Here is a 22,791-nt window from a genome sequence, read left to right on the forward strand (position 1 = left end):
TGTCCTAGCTCTCACTTGATAAAATACTTCAGAAAAACCCAACCAGAGAACCCCCTTAATTCCTGTCCACTGTTGACAAGAACTCTTTGTGACCTGAGCACCATGGTAAGCCGTGATTCCTGAAGGCAGGCAGATATAGATGGAGGATGCTGTGCCATCAGAGAGTGCTGTTGTAGTTTCTTGTCCTCCTTGGAAATTCTGGGACTGTGTCAGGCCATTGCCTGCTGGGTCCTTTTAGTTGTGCCAGTGTAGCTGTTTATGTGGAACCAGAGTGTAAACAGTATTGGGGAACTGATCCTCTTAATGCTTTGCCTTTGAAGTACCCATGGCCACCAATCCCAGTAAGGCCCCACAGGCTCTGGTCTCAGTGTAACTGCAGGTGTGCAGTCACTATTGTCAGGTGAGGAAGGAGAAGAGGATTGTGTGTGCAGAATAAAATTCTAGTACCAATGACACGTGGAGGATTTTGCCTTGGTGTTTTAGAGTGTATCCAGACAGCTTTTTTTAATGTCAGCTGTATAACAGGCAGCAAGCTCTCTTGTGGAGGCTGCCAATGGACTGAGGCACAGCCGCATGCCTGTCTTCAGCAGCGGGCTAAACTCGCCCCCTGAGGAGCGAGGTACCTGAGCAGCAACGCCTCGTTGCACTGCCCTTGAGTGTGTCAGGAGTGGGGAAATGCAGGGTAATAACCTGTTAAATACTGAAGTTCAGTCTTCCAGAGCTTGTCTGCCAGACCTTATTCTACTGAAAAATGGTAATAGGTTCTGATGCTTGCTGTTGGAATTGATAGTAGAAAGCCTCAAAACCCTTCTACATTTATGTGCCAGGAGCATGAGTTCATGTGTACAGTTGTAGAGACACACAAGAGGTGAAGTTGGTGTTTGTGGGAAGAAAAACTTCTCTTGATGCATATGGGTACAAGTCTGAAAATGCTGCTGCCCTGGCCTCTGGAGACTTGTCTAACTGATGTAATTCTGTTATAAGTCTTGGTCAGAGTTTACAGACTTTCTTGAATTGTCCAAGAAAGTTGCTGGATTTTCCAGTTTATCTTCTGTTGCTTTCCTAAGCGCATAGTGTCAGAGTCTTTGCCTATGCATTAGCTGAATCTTTAATATAGAAGGCAACCCAGTGGAGCCTGGGCATCATCCTTTAATGGCTGGTTACAAAAAAAAAAGTGCAACCATCAACAATAGCAAAAAGAGATCTGGGCTCTAGAGCTGAATTACTGTTCTTTTTAGCATTGTTGTCTATTGTTTTACATTAAATTAATGGTCTGGGTGGGGGAACTTAATTTTTTCCTCCAGTAGTCTTTCTTTAAGCAAGTTTGCAAGTAGGTTTGATTAGAACATTCCATTTTTGCTCACTTATCTATCATTGTCAGGAGAGATTGTTTTGCAAATTTATTTAATCTGAAGGCCAATGAGATCAGTATTGAATTTTGAAGAAAAATAATCTTGAACTAGAGGTAAACACTTAATTCTGATATTTAACTTGAGCCTTTATATTTTGCTCTCAAACCCACAATTATAAAGTGCTCTTAAAATAACTTGAGCAAGCATGTTATTTTTCTTAGAGTGCCCCTGTGAACTCATTGCTGGCAATGGTTCTCTGCCTCTTGGGAAAAGGACACATAGGCCTTTTTATAGGATGGTTGTTGACAAAGCTTGTCCTTCAGCTTCACTTGTAGAGCTGCTGTGTTGTAATTGTTTTTTTACCAAAAGGCTAAAATAAGAACTAGTTTGCTGTGGAGGCATATCACTAATATTTTAATAAGAGGAAATATAAGTCTTGTTTAACTGGAAATGTAGGAAACTCAATTTGTTTGTGAGGAACAATTCATATGCTTAACTTACCTTTCAGATTTACTGTGAATTCTGTATAAACTAGACCTGATTTATAATTGCATGTGTTAGTTTGTTTTTTGGGATTTAGCATGTCCCGTAAAAAAGTTGTTTGAACAAGAGGTTTGCTTTTTTTTTTTTCCTGGTACTCTCATCAACCTCGATCTTTTTTATAAGCCTCAAATTTCTGACAGTGCAAACACTGAAAATTTTGGAAGTGGCATGCAGTAAGTGGAGCAGTTGACACCAGGCCTGTTCCCAGCTCTGTGCACACAGTGACACCTTCAAAGACTTGTCTGTAGCTGTAGATCTAGTCTAGAGAACCTGATTACAGATGAAACCTGAGAATCTAGAGATTTCTGGTTTTAACTTGCAGCTTTAGTTTGCTTCTTGCTGAGTTGGTTGCTTGTCTTCTCTTGTCCTTTTCTACATTGTGAAAAGTGTTGCTTTATGATGTCTGGGTAACTTGTCTCCTTCTTGAGTATTTGGGGACTAAAACTTTCGAAGCATTAAAAGAAATTTTGCACATGTTGAATGTTCTTGCTTCCACAAAAAAACTTATTTTCTATGAATCAATCTTCATTTGGAGAATAGAGTTTCTGTGTTTGTATTAATATCTATAGATAGTTGATAATTGGAATGATCAGTCTTTGAAAAAAATGTCTGTTTCTGAATATTATTCATGTTGCCTTTTAGGTACTTTAATGCCATCTTTCATCCCAAAACATTAAGAAGAGAAAAAAACCACAACCTTTGGCTTAGTAGTAGCATCTGGTTTTACTTTCATAATTGTCATACTTGCCCTAAAATCACTTAGGGTTGTGTGAACTGGAATGCTCATAGGAACCTTACTTTTGTGACTGAATGGGAAGGATTGAGTTAACAAGGCTTAGTATTATATTTTTCATATTTATGTGTCATATTGTGATTGAAATGAGTTTGGAATTGCTTTGCCAGGCAGGTGACTAGGGAGAAAGTGAGGAGCAGAAGATAATTTCTTCAGCTTTAGCAATGGTAAAGGGTATACAAACTAGCGGTTTCTTCTTCTGAAATGTTTTATTTGGCTCCTTTTTGCCACAGTAGTTCCCAAGATTCACCATTTAAACAGCATTTGGGCTTATAACTGTAGTCTTTATGTTGCCACATGTGGAATATGTAAAATTTTCTTAAGGAATGTTCATTGATGTTTTATCTTTCTGTAGTTTTAAGCCTAATCAACAAGAAAGGTGATGTAATCCATGAAACAGAGAGCAGCTAACTGGCAAACTCTAAGTGATGTCCAGTTGTTAGAAGAACAAATTACTTGTTGGTGGAATTGCCTTGTTAAGGTTTAGGGGTGGACATGCTGCAGTGATCTCAGACCTAGGGGGAGGTTAACAAAGCTTGGGAAGAAGGATGTACCACTGATAATGAACACACAGAATGCAGAATTTAAGGGCCATGAAGACATCTGGCAGAACTCCCAAGACAATGAAGAAACTAACAAAGCAACTGTGCTGAAATCAGCTCTGTCTGGGTAAAGGGTAATTCTGGCAGGGGCAGAATTCAGCTCTGTCTGGGTAAAGGGTAATTCTGGCAGGGGCAGATTGTGGCCACCAACTCACAGACTGCTGACCCAAGAAAACCTGACTCAAAAGAAGAGAAGCACTGAGAATGAGACTAATTAGCATGGGAAGTAAGAGAATAATTTACCAATAGACAGAATACTCATTAATAAGAGAACTATGTAGCTGGTAGCCAATGAACACTAATTTCTTTGTTTGCTAAGATATATAAATAGTAAAAAGTTTTGATGGTTGGCATGCTTGATTTGAGTAGTATCACTGAGCACCCAGGCTTGTGCAACTCTGAAATAAATAAGCAATATCTCCCCTGAGTGTGTAATTATTGGCTTGTTGCACATTGGGTAATGAATCCAATTTTTCTGGATGACACTTGCATGTTGATCCCAGGAACTCATCTACAGAGAAAGTTGTTGCATCAATTTTCCATAATCCAGTTTTCCTAGGGGATATACCCAGGTGTTCAAAAGTGAATGGAAGAATAGCATCCTTGCCCCAGGGCATCTATGGATGGAATCACTTTTGTCTGGCAAGATCACTCCCAGTGCATTCAACTGTAGCTCAGCATGGGAAGTGAAGGATGCAAGTCAATATTCAGAATCATTGAAATGGTACTTCTCTTACTTCTGGCAGTAGTGTTTTCACAATTGCAGTCCTATAGAGAAGATTTTGTAGACTCTGTATTTAAATATCATCTGTGAACTATGTTTTCTTTAAACCTTCTTTACTCAAAGCTCTATTTCAGTAAGTCCTGAAAGATTTACTGCTAACTCTTGCCAAGTTTCTAATGTTTCCAGACCTGTTGGAATGAGTCCAGAGGAGAGCAGAGCTGGAGCACCTCTCTTGTGAGGACTGACTAAGAGAGAGCTGTTCAGCCTGGAGAAGAGAGGGCTCTGGGGAGACCTTGTGGCACCTCACAATACCTAAAAGGGGCCTTCAAGAAAGCTGAAGTGGGACTCTTTGCAAGGACATGTAGTGACTGAACAAGAGGGAATGGCCTTAAGCTAAAGGAGGGTAGATTTAGATTAGCTATTAGGAAGAAATTGTCTGCTGTGAGTGAGGGTGGTGAGGCACTGGAGCAAATTGCCCTGAGAAGTTGTGAACTCTCAGTCTCTGGAGGTGTTCAGGACCAGTCTGGATGAGGCTCTGAGTAACCTGGTCTTGTGGAAGGTTCTCTGGTCATGGCAGGTGGTTTGGGACTAGATGATCTATCTGGAAGGAGGTTGTAGCAAGGTAGAGGTTGGCCTTTTGTCCCAGGCAACGAGCAACAGGACAAGAGGAAATGGCCTCAAGATGGGCCAGAGGAGATTCAGGTCAGACATCAGGAAGAATTTCTTCACTGAAAGGGTGGTTAAGCATCGGAATGGGCTGTCCAGGGAAGTGGCGGAGTTGCAGTTTCTGAGTGCTCACGATGGGACTGGATGTGGCACTTAGTGCTGTGTTTAGCAGACAAGGAGGTGTTCCATCAAAGGCTCCATCAGGAGGTTGGTTGGGTGTTCCAAAGGTTGGAATAAATGACCCTAGAGGTTTTTTCCAGTCTTAATGATTCCATGATCTTTAAGGGCCCCTTCCAAACCTAATCATTCCATGATTCAGTGATTCTGGTGTCTTACTTAGTGTGGCATAAAGCAAGCTGGAGACACAAGCTAATTGCCTCCCTCTGGCATTTCTGTTACAGGCAGCTGCCTGTAACCTGTAGGTCACATGTTCCATTCATTCAAGGTTCTGACCCATCAAGGGAAAATGAAGTATAACACATATCTGAAGTAAAACTATAGTGTTGATAGTTACTTTAGTAATGTGTGACAAATCTATATGAATTAAATGAACAATGTGCTAGACAGAACTTATTTGAGCAATAATTGCTGTGTAGAAATTGTTGGATGGGGCTCAGTGACCAAAATTATTCTAGCTAGATAACTGGTTCATAGTAATGTTCCCTCCTTACAGTAAAACTTATGTGTATTTTAAAAGATTCATATTAATAGTAAAATGTGTGACACATATAATTTTCTAAAGAACGCCTTGCAAACATCTATAAATGCTTCCTGGTTTACTCTATGAATGGTCAAAATTAACCTCACCTTACAGTTCTTCCACATATTTGCAGGGGTGCTTGCTTTCCCCTCTCTACACACATGAATTCACCTCAGTTTTGCAGTCTATACTAATTTGTCAAGCAGTGGCACAGGCTAGATAATAGATAATAATCTCTTCATTTGTATTGTCAGATTGGTGCTCTAGTATCCCACAAAGTAATAGTGGAAGGAGAGAGAGGCCTTTCTGCTGGGAAGAACTTAGGAGCTTCAATCCAGTGGTTAGTGTGCAAGCTTGTTCTGAAGACAAAGTGAATTGAAGCAGAGATCAGGACACTGTTCTGATAGTTGATAGTTCTATTTTGAGCTCTGAAGAGCTCATCACTTTGAAGAACAAAGAAATATTGGTATCAAATATTGATTGTGTAATATCCAAAATTCATAAGCTTCTTAACTTTATTCTAGCAAGCTGGACTGCAGGGATAAATGCAGCAACGTTTGCTGGAGAATGAAAAAAGTTAATAAAAGAAATACCATTTGAATTAATCTTTCATTATTAGTGGGATCTTTTAAAGGCAGATGTGATTAAATGATTTAACTGGATTCAGAAAATATAATTGAATCAGAAGAATTTTTGTAAATGATGAAGTTAGGTTAATTTAGATGAACCAGAAACATGGACAGGCTAATTGGACTACGCTAATGTACATATATACTTTTCTGAAAGCTGATGAACATTTTATCAGTGCAAATGTTTCTCCACAGTTTGCTGATTTGATGGTATATCTTGCCATGCTCTTACTACCAGCAGTGATTAAGTGTCTGTGTTCTGTAAGATTGAAGTGCAGTTGTTATGTTTTAATTTCTAAATTCTTCAGGTTCTGCTGCCTCAAATTGCAGCTGCAGTTCTGAAAGTGGCATCAGTAGGTCCTAGTATGGTAATTAAGATAATGTGCTGTAATATGTTGCTTTTGTAGGGCTCTTAATTAAACGTTAGGTTGCTTAATGTTAATGAAGAGGGGTGGAATATTGAGGGTTGACATTTAGCTCTACTTCATTAAAAAAAAATTGGAAATAAAAGTTCTACACTCTTTGTTATCTTCGTTTTAGATTAGCAATGCTAATAAAATGAGCTCTTATGCTCTGTTGAGTTCCTTTTTGCTGTGTGTACATTTTAAGGCCAAGCCAAATCAGAATATCCCTTGCTTTACTGTTTAGTAATTTGGCTCAGTTCTTGTAGATCTCGATCTGTCCTGTGCAGGATAATGCCCAAGGCATAAGGCAGGCTGGGGCACTCCAGCATTCTGCTTTGGGTTAAATGTGTGTAAATGTATTAATGAACAAATACTTCTCTAGAAGTTCTGGTGTTGTTAGCTGATTGCTCTCTGCCTAATCCATCAGTGGTAAGAACGTCTTGTGAATTTTGTAACTAGGTGGAATTACTTCTCTGCTTTCACTCTGCAGTGAGTCAGCCAAGATGGTGTCCCAGCAGGGGAAATTGTGTCTGTGAGCAAGCTGAAGGTTGCCATCAGGAGGTTGCCAAATGTCCTGTTAGTGCTATCACATGCAAGACATGCAGGTCACCTTTCCTGCATTCCCATAGCCCAGGCTGCGTGTATTGCTGTCAATACTGAACTCTGAGCAAGCAGGGGGCTTGGGCTGGCAGGAGCTGCTGGCACTCACAGAGCTGACAGGATTTTTCCTGCTGATTTGTGTCCCGAAGCTCAGGACAGAGAAGGGCAGCTGCTGGTGTGTAGGTGGGTGGGGGTTTTTCAAGGAGCAAAGATAATGATGTAGGTGGTGGGCAAGAGGGGAGAAACAGCTGGTAGAAATAACAGGTGGGATAGGATGTTTTGGGTGAGTGGGAATAGAGGGCTTCAGAGGAAACCCGAGCCTGTGTGGCATAGGAGGGCAATGTGGTGGGAGCTAGTAGATGGGCAGCTGCAAAACTGTGAAAGCCTTTCTCCCTTCTCTCCAGCACTGCACACCTGGCAGCCCACTGGGGGCACAGTGTTACCCTCTTATTCTCACCCTGACTGCTCCAGCATCACACTCCTTTTGGACTGGATCAAAAACCAAGGTGCCAGCTAACCATTTCCACAGCTGCTGCACTGCTTTTCTTAAGTGCTTGGAGGTACACAGTTAGCTAATGAATGCTAACACAGAGTTTCTCACACACATAGCTGCTTGAAGCCTCATGGCTGTGTTAATGTCAATAATTCCCAGGCAGGAGGAGTTGCTGTATAATAGGAACTACAGAAACCAAATTCCAAGTTGGAAAACTGGGTCTAAAAACAGGCTAATTGAAGTAATGTCACCAGCTCTGAGGGTGGACAGTGTTCTCCTTTGCATGTTGAAGGTCTGTGGATCTACAGGGCTTTCAGCTGTTCTCCAGGTATGAACTTCCATGCACCTTTTTTTTTAATTTGCTTTGTGTTTCTTTTGTGAATTATTATCTGCTTTCCAGTAGAAGTCTAATGTGGATGATATGATCCTATGCATGTGTTATCGAAATAAACAAATTAATTTTTCAAACTTATAAAATGCATCCTGGTTTGTGGTACCCACAAGAGATCAGCAAAACCGTTGCATAAATTAAAGCATACACTCAGTGTGAAATGATAACAACTTTGTTTTATATCTTGGACAGAGGTATTTGGATTAGTGTGGCTGCTTCATAACCCAGACTTTTTACTCTCCACCTTTTATTTCTGGAAAAATAAAAATGTAGTATTTTTTACCAAAGCAGTCAAAAAGCCAATATTTTCATTTGCCTGAGAGCTTATGATCATCAGAAGACTTATGAAGTATTAATACTTAGTTTGGTGTGAGAACGCAGTTGAAATAGGTTGGAAAATCATGGTGGACTTCTGCCTGAGTTCTATTTAGTGTGGAGAAGATGGAACACAAAATATTTGCTTAAATTATCTGTAATACAAAGTATACTCTGAGATAATAATAACAAATTCTATACAGCTTCTTTATTCCACTGTCAGCACATCCAGACTTTCCTTTTCCCCCCCCGTGTCTTTAAATATCTTCTTGAAAACCTTTCAAAGGTAGTTTTATTAACCTAACATAATGCAGATGTTGCTAGTTCGAGAAATAAGTCACAATGACTTGTAGTACTGTGTCAAAAATATCATTTAGAGATTTAGAATGAGGGTAGCAATTAATGAACAGTCTTCACTACAAACAAATGTCAGAGACTCCTCCAGGGCTAAGCTGTGCCATATTCATTAATTGCTCTTTTGAGCAAAGTTGGTGATGATGAGTGGGTTTAATTAAGTATACCTGAGAAAATCCACAAAAACAGATCCAAAGTATTAGAATGAAAGATTTGCATTTGATTTAATAAATAAAGACCTTTTCATTCTCAGGGGGTTTTGTGCTTCATGTAACAGTTTCTGGCTGACATTTCTCCCTGACTGCTGAGTTGTCCTCACTGGAAAGTGGCAGACATGTCTCATGGTTTGCTTCAGGATGCATGCCAAATACCATGCCCATATTTAAGTCTGTATTATTAAATATGTATTAAATCTGTCATAATGGAAGATCTCTCTCAGAACTCTACCTGTTGAAAAATGGCAGGAGAGGGAAGAAGCATATGTGAGTAGAAAGATACAAATCTTAAACTGCTAAAGCTCATTCCAAACTTGCTAACCCAATAACCTTGCTAAAAATACCTCCTTGGGAAAACTCTGTATATTCATGTGTTAAAAAAAAAAACAAACAAAAAACCAAAAAAGCTCCCACCATATGTAAAGCTGTTTTTTTTTTCCAATGTACTTTTGTGGCTTACAGGTCTAAATTGAAACTTGATAAATGGTGGCCCCCAAAATCCATGTTATTATTTGAAATACAGTGATACATGTATCAGCATGGGGGTTTTTGTCACATTTTTGGTTCTATTTTGACATGTGTAAGAGTCTGCCTAGAAGGAAAAGGCTACTTCTGTATCTTTTCCGTGTATTGGAATGAAAATTGCATTAATATATAAAAAATACTATTAGTTTGTGTTTTGATGAGAGGGTTCTGGGGGAGGGGGCCCTTTTTACTTATACTGCTTTTAGGTGTTTGTTTTGCTTTTATTTGTATATTCTATTGTGTAAAGTCAATCAGAATGTGAAGAACAGTATAGTGAAAGTACTCATAATAGCCTTTCAGTACCACTTCAGAAATGGAGAGGTGCCATTGGACAGACATGTCAGAACTTAGTAAAAATAGCATATCCTGCAGTGGGCATTAATCCAGAAATCTAAATTTAGCATTGTATCCTGGATATAGTACTGCAGGTGGTCACATGCACTAAATTGTATTCAGCACCCTCTGTTATTCAAGCAGGTCTCAACATTCTTATTTTAAACATTTTATGGTGTTATGCAAGGCTACCTTGCTGTTATTACTGTGGTTCTTTATATGGCATCAAAATGTGAGACGTGTTTCGTAGGAATTAAAACAAAGCCTTAGCCAGAGATGTTTAGTGTCATGGTTCTGCGTGAATGGAAGTCAGTGGCACAATGCCAGCTGACTTCAGCTGGGAGTATTAGTGGATCCTGACTTATTTCTGATAATACATATAAACACACAGCCAGCTGGCAGGTTTGAGTGTGATTTATTTCACATTATTCTCTTTTGCTTGTAGCATTCCAGTAGAGTTTGGCCAAATAGGCTTGAAGGAAAGTTCTATCCGTGCATTAGGGGAATGTAAAGCTTGAGGAGAAACAGAGCTCGGGTATTATGGTTTGATTAATTACTTGAATATTTATGCAAATTACAGTAGGTTCTGATGAGTGTCATATGGGGAAAGTCTGTACTGACCTTTTCTTTCCATTTATTCTACCCCCTTCTTCCTGTTTCTGGAGCAATAGAAGGACACAGGATTTTTAATAACTGTGGGCAGCAGGTTTCTTTAAAACCCACTAGAATGACTTGTAGAAATAAGAATTTTCTTATGACATAATTACTGAGTACAGGTGTTAGTTTTTGTGTTTGTTTTCAAATAGGGAAACAAGAGCATATGTTTCTCACTCTCTCTATAGATGACTGTGTGTGGGCAGGGTGTGGGAGAGAGACGACAGAACTCTGTGTGTATGTAAATATCCTCCTAGAGGACAAACACCTAGGAAAAAGATGGTTTCCTTTATTTTTTATATTTTAACTATATGTGATCATATATTTTTATTCAGAGAGTATTACTTAATGGTTTGGAGGTTATAAATAGACTTTTGACTTTTTATAACATGATCTGTAAAGTGAGAGACTGCTGCTTCACATTTTCAGATTCATCTGCAGATCTTTATTGCTTTGGTCACAGTTTTTTTTAACAGCAATTCCTTGTCATATTGAATACTTGTGAGTATTCCAACAGTTTCTTGGGTGATAAAAGAAATTATTCATTTTTAATTTAGATGATGTCTGATATTTTCATTACTTTCACATGTAAGAGTTTAGGTAATGCTGGGGTGGAGAGGCTGGATTTTTAGGTGTAATATTCATGACTAGAGTGAAGAGAAAGCCATTCATGTGTACTAAAGGGGACACAACGAGTACAGTGGGTAAGATGGAAGTGTGATTTCTCCAAAGATTCGTAGCAGAAGCTTATTCTGTTTATTTGTCATAGTAGACTACTGGCAGGCTTCAAAACAGTGATAAGATTGAGCAATACTTGTGTTTTAAAAAGGCTGACAAGGAAAACACCCACACAGATAAAGTGTTTAATAAAGGTAATTTTAAGTGATTGCAAATGTGTCATGTCTTTGTGGAAATGGAAGTGTTCAATAAACCTAAATCCAGTGGCCTAAGCAAGTTTGCTTTTTTAATTATAAATCTTTGCTATTGTAGGAACAATAAGTTAAAAAAAACCCATAAAAACAAACAAGGAAGAAAAGTAAGCTTTTGCCCTCCAATATAAACCTGGCATCAATGGTTCTGTAGTGTGGTGTAGTGTCACAAGGATCTCTGCTTCTTATTTGCATCTTGGAGGAGCAAGTGTTACAGCCTTGAAAGTGAACAGAGTTGCAAGGGCAGTAGCCACACTGAAAGTTGGTGCATTAGCTGGAAGCAGAAATGAGTTCTGTGGATCTGGTTTACTTTCCAAGTGAAATTGATGTGGGTAAGTGCAAGCACCAAAATGAGCCTTCTAAGAAAGTATTCAGTACAGGATGAATTTTGGGAAAGCTGAATGCTGTGTCATGGGATCTAATGAAGTTGTAGTTATTGTCTTAGCACGACACCTATTATAAAGGCACATAAATAACAGATTAAGGAAAATATGGGCATGTGATGCCTTTCTCCTGTCTAAGGGAGAAACTAATATGTACAAGCCTGTGAAACCTTTTGTAAAGGAGTTCAGACTGCTTCAGTGGAAGGTGCTGCATGGGTAAATAGGTCAATTATATCCAAGTTCAGTGAACTTATTTTAAAAATAATTTTAAAAACTGAGCACTAATAAGATTTTAATACTCTGATTAAGAAAAAATTGCCTTGCTGTTCTAGTGTTAGTGCGAAAAGCAACATGAACAGTTGAAAAACACATTTAAGATAACCAGAATTTTATAAAAATAAAGACTGGAGATACCAAAATTGCTCAAAATTCTTCTATGTTCTAAGATTTAGAAAAAAACAAAGGCAACAGCACCTTCTGCCCCTTCCCTGAAAATGACTATTTTAATGCTTATTTCAACTACAGCAGTTGTGCTGGCCTAGATGGGGGATAGAGGAAAGAAGACTTCTGAAGGCTGAGCTTATTCATGGACTCCTCTTCCCCCTCAGCTTCTGTGCTTCTCAGTAAATGCACCCTGTGCAGACAAAGCATTTTTGATTCATCTCTCTGAACAACCACATCTGTGGCGTAGATGGTTCATCTCTTTTTATAAGAAGGATGTAAGCTTCACAGAAATAAATTATTCCCATATTGTTGTGAGTTTTTGCTAATTTTAGACAAAGATGCTTCAGATGAGGGGAAGAAAGTTCTCTGTCTTGTTTAGGTGACAACTGGAGACTTGCATGAGAAGTAGAAAATGTGGCTAGTTCTTTATAATATGACATTTTAGGACAGATTGACAAACAGCTTGAACGACATTTGAAATGTGAGATGTTGTAAGAACTCACTGCCTTTGCTGTGTGTAAACACTGCTGTGAGAAAAACAAGCTTTTATTTAAAAAAGAAAAACGATGAGGGAGAAAAGAGCAAGTTATGCCTTGAGCTATTTCCTTGTATGATTAACACCTGGGCTGTCTTCAGAAAATGGCTTGTCTTTCTGCTTTTGTAATTTCAGAGTGGGTATTGACTGAGCAGTAGGGGGCTTTTTTTCTTTATCTGATGCCTTTCTGAGTTCTTTGCAGCCTCCTGACTCTGTTAAGAAGCTAAAATTGCAATTTTAGCTATCAGGCATAGAAATCATTAACAACATTTATTGACTTCTAAACACTCTGCTGTTATCTCGATGCTGTCAGATCACCTTTGCCCAGTTTCTACAAAACATAATTGAAAACAATGAAATTTCTCAACTTCTGTGGACAGGTTACAGACTGGAGAAGATTTTTATCTGAGAAGACATCACTCAAGATGAAGCTATAAGAAGCTGCATGTGCTAGAGGTAAGGACAGCTTTAACAAAGAAATCTTGACAAAAAAAAAAGTGTGCCATTTCTACTTTGTCCTTTGCATTGAACCAAGGGATGTTTTGCAGAGGTCAAATAAGAAAGTTGTAGTGGAACTGACACAGAAATCCATTCATGCTGACTTCAGATTTGTAGGTTTCAGTATCTGTAGCTTCCTTGCATAGCTCAGTTCTGTTTTAGAGTAACAATTAATGCTTTGGTTTTGATTCTTTAGGATTGATTTATGTATGAAGCTCCTTTGAGAGAACAGGATAGATAGCATTGCCACTGCTTCAGGTGAGGAAATGAGTGAGAATAATTAAATGCAGCTTTAAAGTAGTCTTATGTATCGAAGAGCATTCTCCATGAGGAGTAATAATATCCTGTCAACTAAGAAATGAAGAAAAGGTAAAGAGAAGATAATTTAAATTAAAAAGCAAAGAAATCTTTTAATAGACCAGAAAGTAGGACACAAAGCAAAAAGGAAGCATACTGTAAAAATGTAAACTCTTTTTTAATACATTAGCAAGTCAACACATTTCTCTTATATTTCACTTTGTATTTGGAACCAAAGCTACATGCAGATACATTTTCCTGGAAATATGTGATTATTTTTAATTAGAACCTTGCACGTTTCTTTGCATATTAAGTACAACAAAGGAGTTAGTAAATTGATATATGAGAATGTTAGAAATAAGGTAAAAGTAACCTGGATGGTTATAGTTGTTACATACTGACTTTGACAGTCTGGGTACTGTAAGTTCTCCCATGTTTTGGAGTACCTGTGAAAACTGGGAGTGGTGACAAAAATCAGCTTTCTAATGCTGTGTAATAATATCATTTGGAGCAAGCCTTTGGCCTTCCAGATATGGATTATATCTGTTCTGAGGATGACATAGCTGGAACAACCTCCCACCCTCCCCCTCAAATTATGTGTTGATAAAGAAAATAAAATACTACCCCTGTTTGCTGAGCTTTGTTTCTTTTTGTCACTTTTGTGTGCTTTTCCTATCATAGATTGATCCTCCTCTGTAAATTTACCAGACGGTAACATCTACATAGGAGTCCTGTATCATGAGACACTGGGAGCTTAAAATGCTCATCACATATATGTATATAAACTGTACTATTTGTCCTGATCTGGAATATGTCTTTGATGTTATACTTTTTAAATGCTGAATATGTTGTACTGCCAAAGGAAAATAATCCTCCCTGCCATCCATTGCGCTTTTTTTCAATTTAAGCAGGTTTTACCAAGTTCCTATCAGGTTGGGATGCAGTGGCTTTGTGTAGATTAAGCCCTAAAAATTGTGTGAGAAGGATAAAAGAAAGGTTGAGAGGAGTGGTCAGGAAGTGGCAGGGTGTTAGGAGATGGGTTTGGAGTGAGTTCAGAGTGAAGAGGCTGATCAGGATGCGTGGGAAACGGATACATTGTTCTCAGACACAAGATGCGGAAGGCTGGTATCATTTGTTGGGAGGAATGTGATGAAAAATGAGACTCTGATAACTGTTTGAAGGTTTGAAAGCAATCTTTGATATATTGTGAAATACGTGTCCAGTGACATTTCCTAAAACCAAGGATGGCAATGCTGGCAGCTCCACTTCAGATGAGATGTTGTAATTTTTTAACGTTGCTACTCTGTGAATGACGGAAAGTAACACTTCTGCTGAGCAGTACAAGTGTTAGGGCTGTGATGTGCACAGGGAAGGTGCTGTAAAGTGGCACCTGGGGCTGTGGTGTGGCACAGGAAGGTGTCTCACAGCCACCTCTCAGGGCCAGGCCTGGTGTGGGAGTTCACACAGAGCTGGTGGTGTTAGCGCCGTAAATAGCTCTGGGGCACTGTCCTGGTGCATCACCTCAGAAAGAATTGAAGTGGTCATCAGACCATGCCCACAGTGGGTACTCCCTCCAGAACTCCTTGGGCAGAGGTTTGCTTTCAGCTTTGCTGAAGTGCCTGGGTTCTCTGATTTCTGAGGTCATTGTCTCTGGCACTGAATGTGCGTGCAGCACAAAGGCAGCCATACACTCATGGGTATTATGAACTCAAATTTACTGCCAGAACATGAATTCCAATCATTATGGGGCACCTAACATTTAAATAAAGAAACAAAATTACTCAACCTTGATAATTCCACTTGCTGCATTCATATTTACCATTTTGGTTGTGCAAGGGAGGGAAGGAAAACTTGCCCTGACATGAAGTGCCAAGCTCAGCTGGACATCAAGCTGCAGCAGGTGTTCTTGAGGGATGAAGGACCTGCAATTTGCAGGAAGCCTGCTTGGGAGTAGAGGGCTGTCTGCTTTTGGACAGCAGATTTGCAAATACTTGCTGAAACTTTGGCTCAGTGACTGTAGTTGCTGTTGGCCTCTTTGGAACATACAGAAGCTTGCTTGCTGTACCATGGTGATTAGAAAATATTAATTTTGTTATGCACAAAAATCTATAATGAAAGTCCTTAATGAAAGGTTGACCATTTTCTGCTACTGTTAATTTCTAAACTTTTTTTTTTTTTTGCAAATGTAATTGCTGCTATGATTACAGAATACCAAATTGAGTTTGGGGACATATGCAATATTCTTTTACCACTAGTCCAGTCAAATAATTTTTAATGAGACAAAGAGCTTGTTGAACACCCAAATTGGTTTGTTTACTTCAGTAGCTTAACTGCATTAAAATCAAAGAGTTTGCATGGGCAGGGGGTAATCTGTGTCATTGCTGGGCACCATTAATCACTCCCTCGACTGAGTGCAACACTTTTGAAAAGTGACTTATAGATGATTGAATAACTTTACTCTCTACACCATTAATGGCTCCCAGCAGGCTGCTAGTCTGCAATCGCAAACATCTGTGCATTTGAAAGTTTCCACTTCCCTAAACAGAGACATATTTTACAAAGAAAAAAAGAAAAGGGAAGAAAGGGGAGAATTTGTTATTGTGTGAGTGGTCTTTTGGAAAAAGGGCTAGTGGAAAATGTTCATGCTTTAATTCTTTGTTCATGCTTCTATGTTAAAGTGTCATATGAGTTTACCTTGAGGTCTTAATGGCATTAGAAGAATTTTTTTGTTTTTAATTTGTTTTTGTTGTTTTTACTCCATAGGATCTTTCTGACATTTGATATCCAGTAGTGAAAGAAGATTGCCTAGTAACTCATGGATGTTTTTGTTTTAACTGTGCTTAAAGTAAATGTAGCCACTTACCCCTAGACACTGCACAGTGTGCATTACTTATTCAAAGCTGATTTCTCTTTTGGAAACCAGCTTAACAGAATAGAGAGCAAAAATCCTTTCTCCAGGCAGTCTGCTACTTCTAAAGTAGTCTTTTAGACAATCATTTAATTATTCAGGAGAAGAGTGCTGGACATTGGCTGTGTTTCCTCTCTGCAGAGTGTCATGGTGGTTCCTCACCACACCTGAACCAGGTGGGTGCTGCATAGCTGTTGTGACTCTCACAGAGCTACTGAGGGAGGGTTGCTTGGGACTGGAACAGATCGTCCAATCAACCGCCCATGTTCAAACTGTGTTTGTTTTCCTTTAGCTTCTTCTAGCACATTTTGCAGACTATCTCAGTTTTTTACTTTTGAGGACTTCCAGTACTTGTCCTATATAACCTGTAGAGTATTAATCCAAGAGTAACATATTAAAAGCATGAGATTGATGGTGCTGTTTCAAAGTTCACTTTTCACTGTTCTTGCAGTGAAAAGACCTCACCTAAGAGGACTTGATAGGTAGAAAAAAAAGGACGACCCAAAGGAAATAAGAAGAAGGAAGGATGCCTCCTTTATCGGTCAAAGATAATTGGTTCTGTACTGAAGACGCGTTTTAAGTTATCTATGGGTAAGGATATGACAGGATTAATCAGTTTCATGAAGCAGTGAAAATTTACAGTGTAATTGAAAGGTGAAAGGTTTGCATCCGTTAATCAGATTGGTACTGGGGTAAGATAAAGATAGCCTTGAGTTAGAAGTCTAACAATTAATATTGAAAAGGAAAGTGAGATGAATTGTGTGTGTTCCCTAACAGCTAGGCAGAATGGGACTCCTAGGTAAGTGTCTGTTACCCCAGAGCATGTTATAACCAAAAGTTGATGTATAGTGGGATAATAGGACATCTGAAGCTTCAGTTAAGTACCTCTTTGACAAAGCTAACTATGATTTTAGGAGACTGGGCATCTTTGCCTATTCCAGCATTGCTACTATGAGTGAGAAATGTTGGATCCAGAGTTCCCACTTCACTATCAGTTGAGGAGGCAGATTTTTTTGTGCTGTCTCAAAAAACTTGTCCAGCTACTTAGACGAGGCACCCTAATAGGTCTTGTGTGCCTGAAAATTTTTCCTATGAGATTTCTTTATTTTTCTGTGAGCTTCTAATCTGTTTAACTTCAGTAGCTTGTGGTTTAAATGTATTCATCACTGTCACTGGTGTCCTGGACTGAGCACCCAAGGGGTGAGGTCCAATTCTGAGCAGAAGATATGAGTTTTGAACATCCTGAATGTATTCTGGCTTGTCATCTGAACTGATGATTCCTACTGATGGTAGGAAAATGGTAGGAAAAAAGCACGGCTGACAGAGTGATCATATTGCGCAATTTTTTTGTCCACTACACTCATATATTTTCTTTGTACATGTGTTGCACTACCTGTTCCTTTCAGTTTCAGAAAATTACTTGATTATTGAAAGCAAATCCACTGTAAGATGGAACTATCCCATGGACAAATACTTCCCTGTAGAATTCCTGTAGCCAGAGAAATTTAAGCAGCTACAGCAGTAGTGAAGTGGCAAGGATTGGTCACAAAACTTCTTTGCCAAGAGGGGATTGTGTTTGGCCTTATGTCTGGCCATACTGCTGGTCCTGATCTTGTTAAATGCTTTCCACTACCCAAATTTTTTTATATGTATATATTTGTAGTATACAAGAGAGGGGCTTTGTGTGTCAAGACCAGGAAAATGAGTTTTCATTCCATCAAGGCAGAATCGATAAGAGGAGGATCATGAGCTACTGGCACTTGTCCTGAAACATAAACTACAAGTGCTATTAAAAGAATGTGGCTGGAGCTGTCTTTAGCATGAGCATTCAATAGAACATCATGAGGAGAGCGCATAAATCATAATAAACTTTTGTAATCCTTTTCCTTTACAAGTTACAGGAAATTAAGAAATCTTATTTGTTCTGTGTGATTTTTTCTTTCTTCCTTCCCACCTCCCCTAGTGCTTGTAGGTAGTGTTGGATTATTCAGCTGCAAATAGTTTGTTGTGAATTTATCCCTAATATTCGCACTTTCATTTATTCTTTTTTTTTGTTTTCATTGTTAGTGACTGAAACTTGGTTACTTAACTGCTCTTTGTATTCTCGGCTGCAACTGTCAGTGCTGGTGCCCAATTCTGCTGATGGATTTAGTGATACAAAGCTGGGCTCCAATCAGCAGTGTGTTCTGTAGGCAGTGGGCAGATGGTGATATCCAGGATCCATGATGAGCTGAGGCTGGGTCCGTGCAGACCCTGGTAGGCACTGGCTGTCCGTGTTCACTCTTCACTTGTGAGCTGCTGGTTTATGTCAGCTCTGAGCTTGTCCAGTGAAATTTTTCATAGCAGCTTCTGAGCAGCCATGCTCTCACGGCGTGGGGAGGTCTCCCTGTGCCAGCCCCAGTGCTCTGGCTGTGCCTCCTGTGATGTCTCCATACAAGCGAGACCCTGGCTTAGCTGCAGGAAACCTCTGGCATTGTGGCAGAAACGGGAGACTGCAGTAAGTGAAATGTGCTCTACACGGTTCTACAAGCCCTCTAATTTGGAGCTTGTGTGTTTACAGACCATGATAACTGAAGCTAAACAAAGCCAAGCAGCCTTTAAGAGATGTAATAAAAACAAACAAGCATGTACATCTCTCTTCCTAGGTGCCTTCATTATGGCAATGGCTTGGGAGTGAGGCTGTAACTAATCCTCTAAAGTGTCAGCCTCTGTTATTTATAAATTGCTTTCTCATCTGGATGATGGAGTCTCACCCTCTCTCATGCTTGCAGAAAAGTCGATTTGGGTTTTATTCCCCTGTCTTCTTGTTGGTAATAAAATGTGCAATCATATGTTGTGCTCTTGACTAAGTTTATTTCTGCATCTATCTTTGTTGACATCAAGCATTAATAACAAAATATTTTCTCCTGTTTTTGTAGAGAATTGTCTAACTGAAAACTGAACTGTGTAGGGGGAAAATAGCATGTGTGAGCAAAACCAAGCCTACATATTAAAAAAAATCCAAAACTTATTAGTAATTAACTAATTATTAATCAATCTGAGCTACATATAGAAGGAGGTCTTGTATTTTGTGACAACATGCTTATAGTGTTCTATAAGCACTTTGGGACACTGTAAGTGTCCTTTGGTTATTGTCTGGCTTAGGTGTGGCAGCAAAAGCTGTTTGCAGTCTTGTGCTTGGCATGGAAGTGGCCAACAGGTTGTGAACCAACAGGTTTTATGCATCACTGCTGAATTCCACACTACAGTGTTGCTTTTAAAACAGAAGGTTTGTGTTGATAAATGAGTCAGCTTCTGGTAAAGCAAGGGCCTGGAAGAAAGATTTTTTTCTGGAAACAGTACTTGTAAAGGACGGCTTGAGGAGTAAGGTACTAGGTAGGGCTTTTTAAAAATAATGAGTTAATAAGAGTTGCCTTTTAATAAGATATGATCAACTGTGTAAGATACATTTGCATTGTAGTTCTGAAGTGTATGTGTTCCTAAATCATTACTGACTATTTTATGCTTTTCATCCTCAGATGTGAAGTTTAAGTACAAATATCTGTATTTAATACTCGACACTAAAAGTAAAGTGTATGTTTGGTCAATAAATTAAGGAATTATGAAAGGAATTTTGGATGGTCTAAGTTCACATGTCATACAAACATAACATGATCAATTTTGTATGAAAAAAATTGATCTTTTTGTCTGCCAGAGGAAAAAGAGTAACTTCTAATCAAAACTACAATGGGATAGTAATAAGAAATAAATTGGGAAGATTTATTTTGCTATGGGTCAATTATGCCACATTAAAAAAAAAAGTACAACTTCCCTAGGTGTATTAATATAATACAACACTGGGATTGTCACCAGCGTTCACTTCACACTGAATGACACCAGTTTTTCTTGGAAACTATTTAGTAATCACAGAATCAGAGACTGTCCTGATCTGGAAGGGACCCCACAGGCATCCTCAAGTCCAACTCCTAATAATAATGGTGTCATGGTTTTGGGTTTTTTTTTCCTCTCTCTCTCTTTTTTTTTTTTTTTTTTTTTTTTTTTTTAATCACAAAGATATTCAACAGGGAACAGTAAAATTGCTCTGGAACCCCAATACTCTGGTACAGAAAATTTAGCACTTTTCATGTCATGGTAAGTGCAGGGAGGTCCTTCTCACAGCGTGGATGAGTGTCCGGAGAAGGCTGGCCTGGCTGCAGTGTGGGCCAGTGATGCAGAGTGATCTGCACCAGTAATACAGAGTGTTGTGCAGATGAGCCCAGTGTTGCAGCCACCGTGGGTTGTGAGCAAAGAGCTGGGAGCCCTTTTCCAGTGGCAGCTGGAGTTCTGCCTCTTGGGCTTATGCAGGGAGAGGTCAGTGAGAGTTCCCTGGCGCAGGAGTTTCTTTCTGACAAGACTTTAAGCACTTTTTGTTTCCAGTCATGTAAATAGTGTGTGAGCTACAGAACAAGATCAACTATGGTATAAAAATGGGAAAAGAGATAAATATTTTCTGCTTTGCTAAAGAACAGGTGGTGGAAATGACACACCTAGCTAGTTGCTAGTCAGAATTGGGCTGTTATCATCTGGTTTGCATTAGAAACTGTGAATGATACTGATAAAATAAGTGAATAGAAGAAACTGGCATCAAAGCTAACTACTTTCCCATATCTTAAGGTAGAAATTAAAAACTGACTCTTTTTTTTATGCTTGCAAGCATAATTACAGCTTGACTGGTATCCTTATGGAAAACAGATTTTCAGCATTGGGTTACTTATTCTTGAAGATAGGCTTCCAGAATAAGAACAACGTGCTCAGGCGTTTAAAAAAGTTTTTTTATTTTTTTTTTTAAAGAATATACAATAATGATTTCTTAGCTTCAAGGCTTTAGGTTAAAAATAGATAGAACAGTGAGCTGAAAAAGTCTTTTCTGTCCTGGCCAATGGGTTATTGTCTGCTCTATACATTTAGCTGTATACCAACAAAGGTACGAAGATAAACCTTTTCCCTTTGCTCCCCCCAAAAAACATTGAAGGGTGCTGTTCTTTGTTTAGGAGTGGGCTAGAAAAAAAGAGTATTGCTCAGCTTCAAGCCTTGGCTGTCATCTCTTAGCATTTGTGGAAATACTCCCCAGCTTCCAGGAACAGACCTGTGAAATCTGTGAGATGAAGACTTTTTTTAACAAATGTGGTCCTGGCATTGGTTTGTGTACTTACTAAGTTACATTTTGACTATAAATTCTTATATTGACAAGTGCAGAACATAATTTGTTGCTAAACAAATTATAAGCTAATGTAATAAGCTCTTTTTGTTTTTTGCAACAAATAATTTTTGATGCTCTTATTTATTTATTTCTATATCAAACACCATCTGTGTTCTTTATTATAATGCTGTAGTTTTAGCAATTAGCACTACATTGCTAGTGCTGTACCACATATGTTAATAATTTCTTTCCCAGTTGGCATTGATCTTTTGTTCCATGCTGTTGGTTCTGAAATCTGGAACTCTGTTACCTCTAAATTACTGATCCTTGAGCCATGAAGTATGTTTCAGGTTGTTTTGATATTACGTAGATTAAGTTTAGAATATTTTAAACTCTGCAGTGCTGTGTGTTGATTTATTTATTACTTAAATACAACACAACTTATCTGAGGTAGTGCCGTTTGTTTCAAATGCAGAGGACATTTGCAGTGTCTCCTGCCCTGTCTGGAAGTTACTGCTCCTTGGATAATTAGCGTGGATTCGTTCACTGTAATCCTTATGCAAGTAACTTCTGGATGAATTGGTGTGTTTTATAGTCAGACCTCTGCAGGAGTCAAAACTCTGCAGGAAATGATCTGATTTCCTCATTCCCACTTCTGTAACAGTGAAGATGATGGCTAGCTAAGGGCACTTCCAGAACATGGAAATACTGTTTCCGTGTTGTTTGACTCGGCTGTGTTGAATGCATCCTGGTATTAAACAACAAAACAATCAGCTTTGTATGATCAGAAGCACAGAGGAATGACTTCTTTCTTGATGTTCTCTCATGCCTCTTGTTATGATGTTCTGAATGTGCCCACACAACACTTAAAGGCAGAGGGAAGCTTGTTCTGTTTGTGGTTCAAGCTGGCTGGCAGGAAGCCAGCTCCCATCTGAAGGCTGTGCAAACTTTTCAGTTCATTGCAGTGTCAGACTTAAGTTAACACAATTCTGCTGTGTCTACAAGTCTTATTTTTTCCCCTGGGTTTGTTGGGCAGCTTGGAGCTCCTGAGGTATGACCTTTTCTTCAATACATGACATAACTGTGCTCTTTATCACATATGCCTTTTTTTTCTTTGGCAAGCGATGAATTGAGATTCTGCTTAGAAACTTTAAGGCTCTTCACTTTTTCTGCTCTACCTACATGCCCAGACCCATTTGCTGTTTGGAACTTCTAACAACAACAGTTAATGGTTTTGGCTTTTTTTTTTTTTTTTTTTTTTTTTTTTTTTGCGTTCAGTAGCTCTGTTACTGCAGCACTTGAAAAATGGGGTATGGAAGAAAACC

General features: G+C 38.9%; 1 protein-coding gene across 3 annotated transcripts in view; it reads left to right on the plus strand.

Moving 5' to 3' along the window:
* SEMA5A (semaphorin 5A) overlaps nt 1–22,791 on the plus strand; it is a 314,285-nt gene that overhangs the window by 5,672 nt on the left and 285,822 nt on the right. For 2 of the 3 annotated variants that reach the window (XM_058024733.1, XM_058024741.1), the window contains exon 2: nt 12,965–13,040. The exons of the other annotated variant lie outside the window; for it this stretch is intronic. The gene's annotated coding sequence lies outside the window, so the exon portion shown is untranslated. The remainder of the gene's footprint in view (nt 1–12,964; nt 13,041–22,791) is intronic. 3 annotated transcript variants of the gene reach the window in all.

The sequence above is a fragment of the Melospiza georgiana genome, chromosome 1 (assembly GCF_028018845.1).
Source record: "Melospiza georgiana isolate bMelGeo1 chromosome 1, bMelGeo1.pri, whole genome shotgun sequence".
Taxonomy (NCBI): Eukaryota; Metazoa; Chordata; class Aves; order Passeriformes; family Passerellidae; genus Melospiza; species Melospiza georgiana.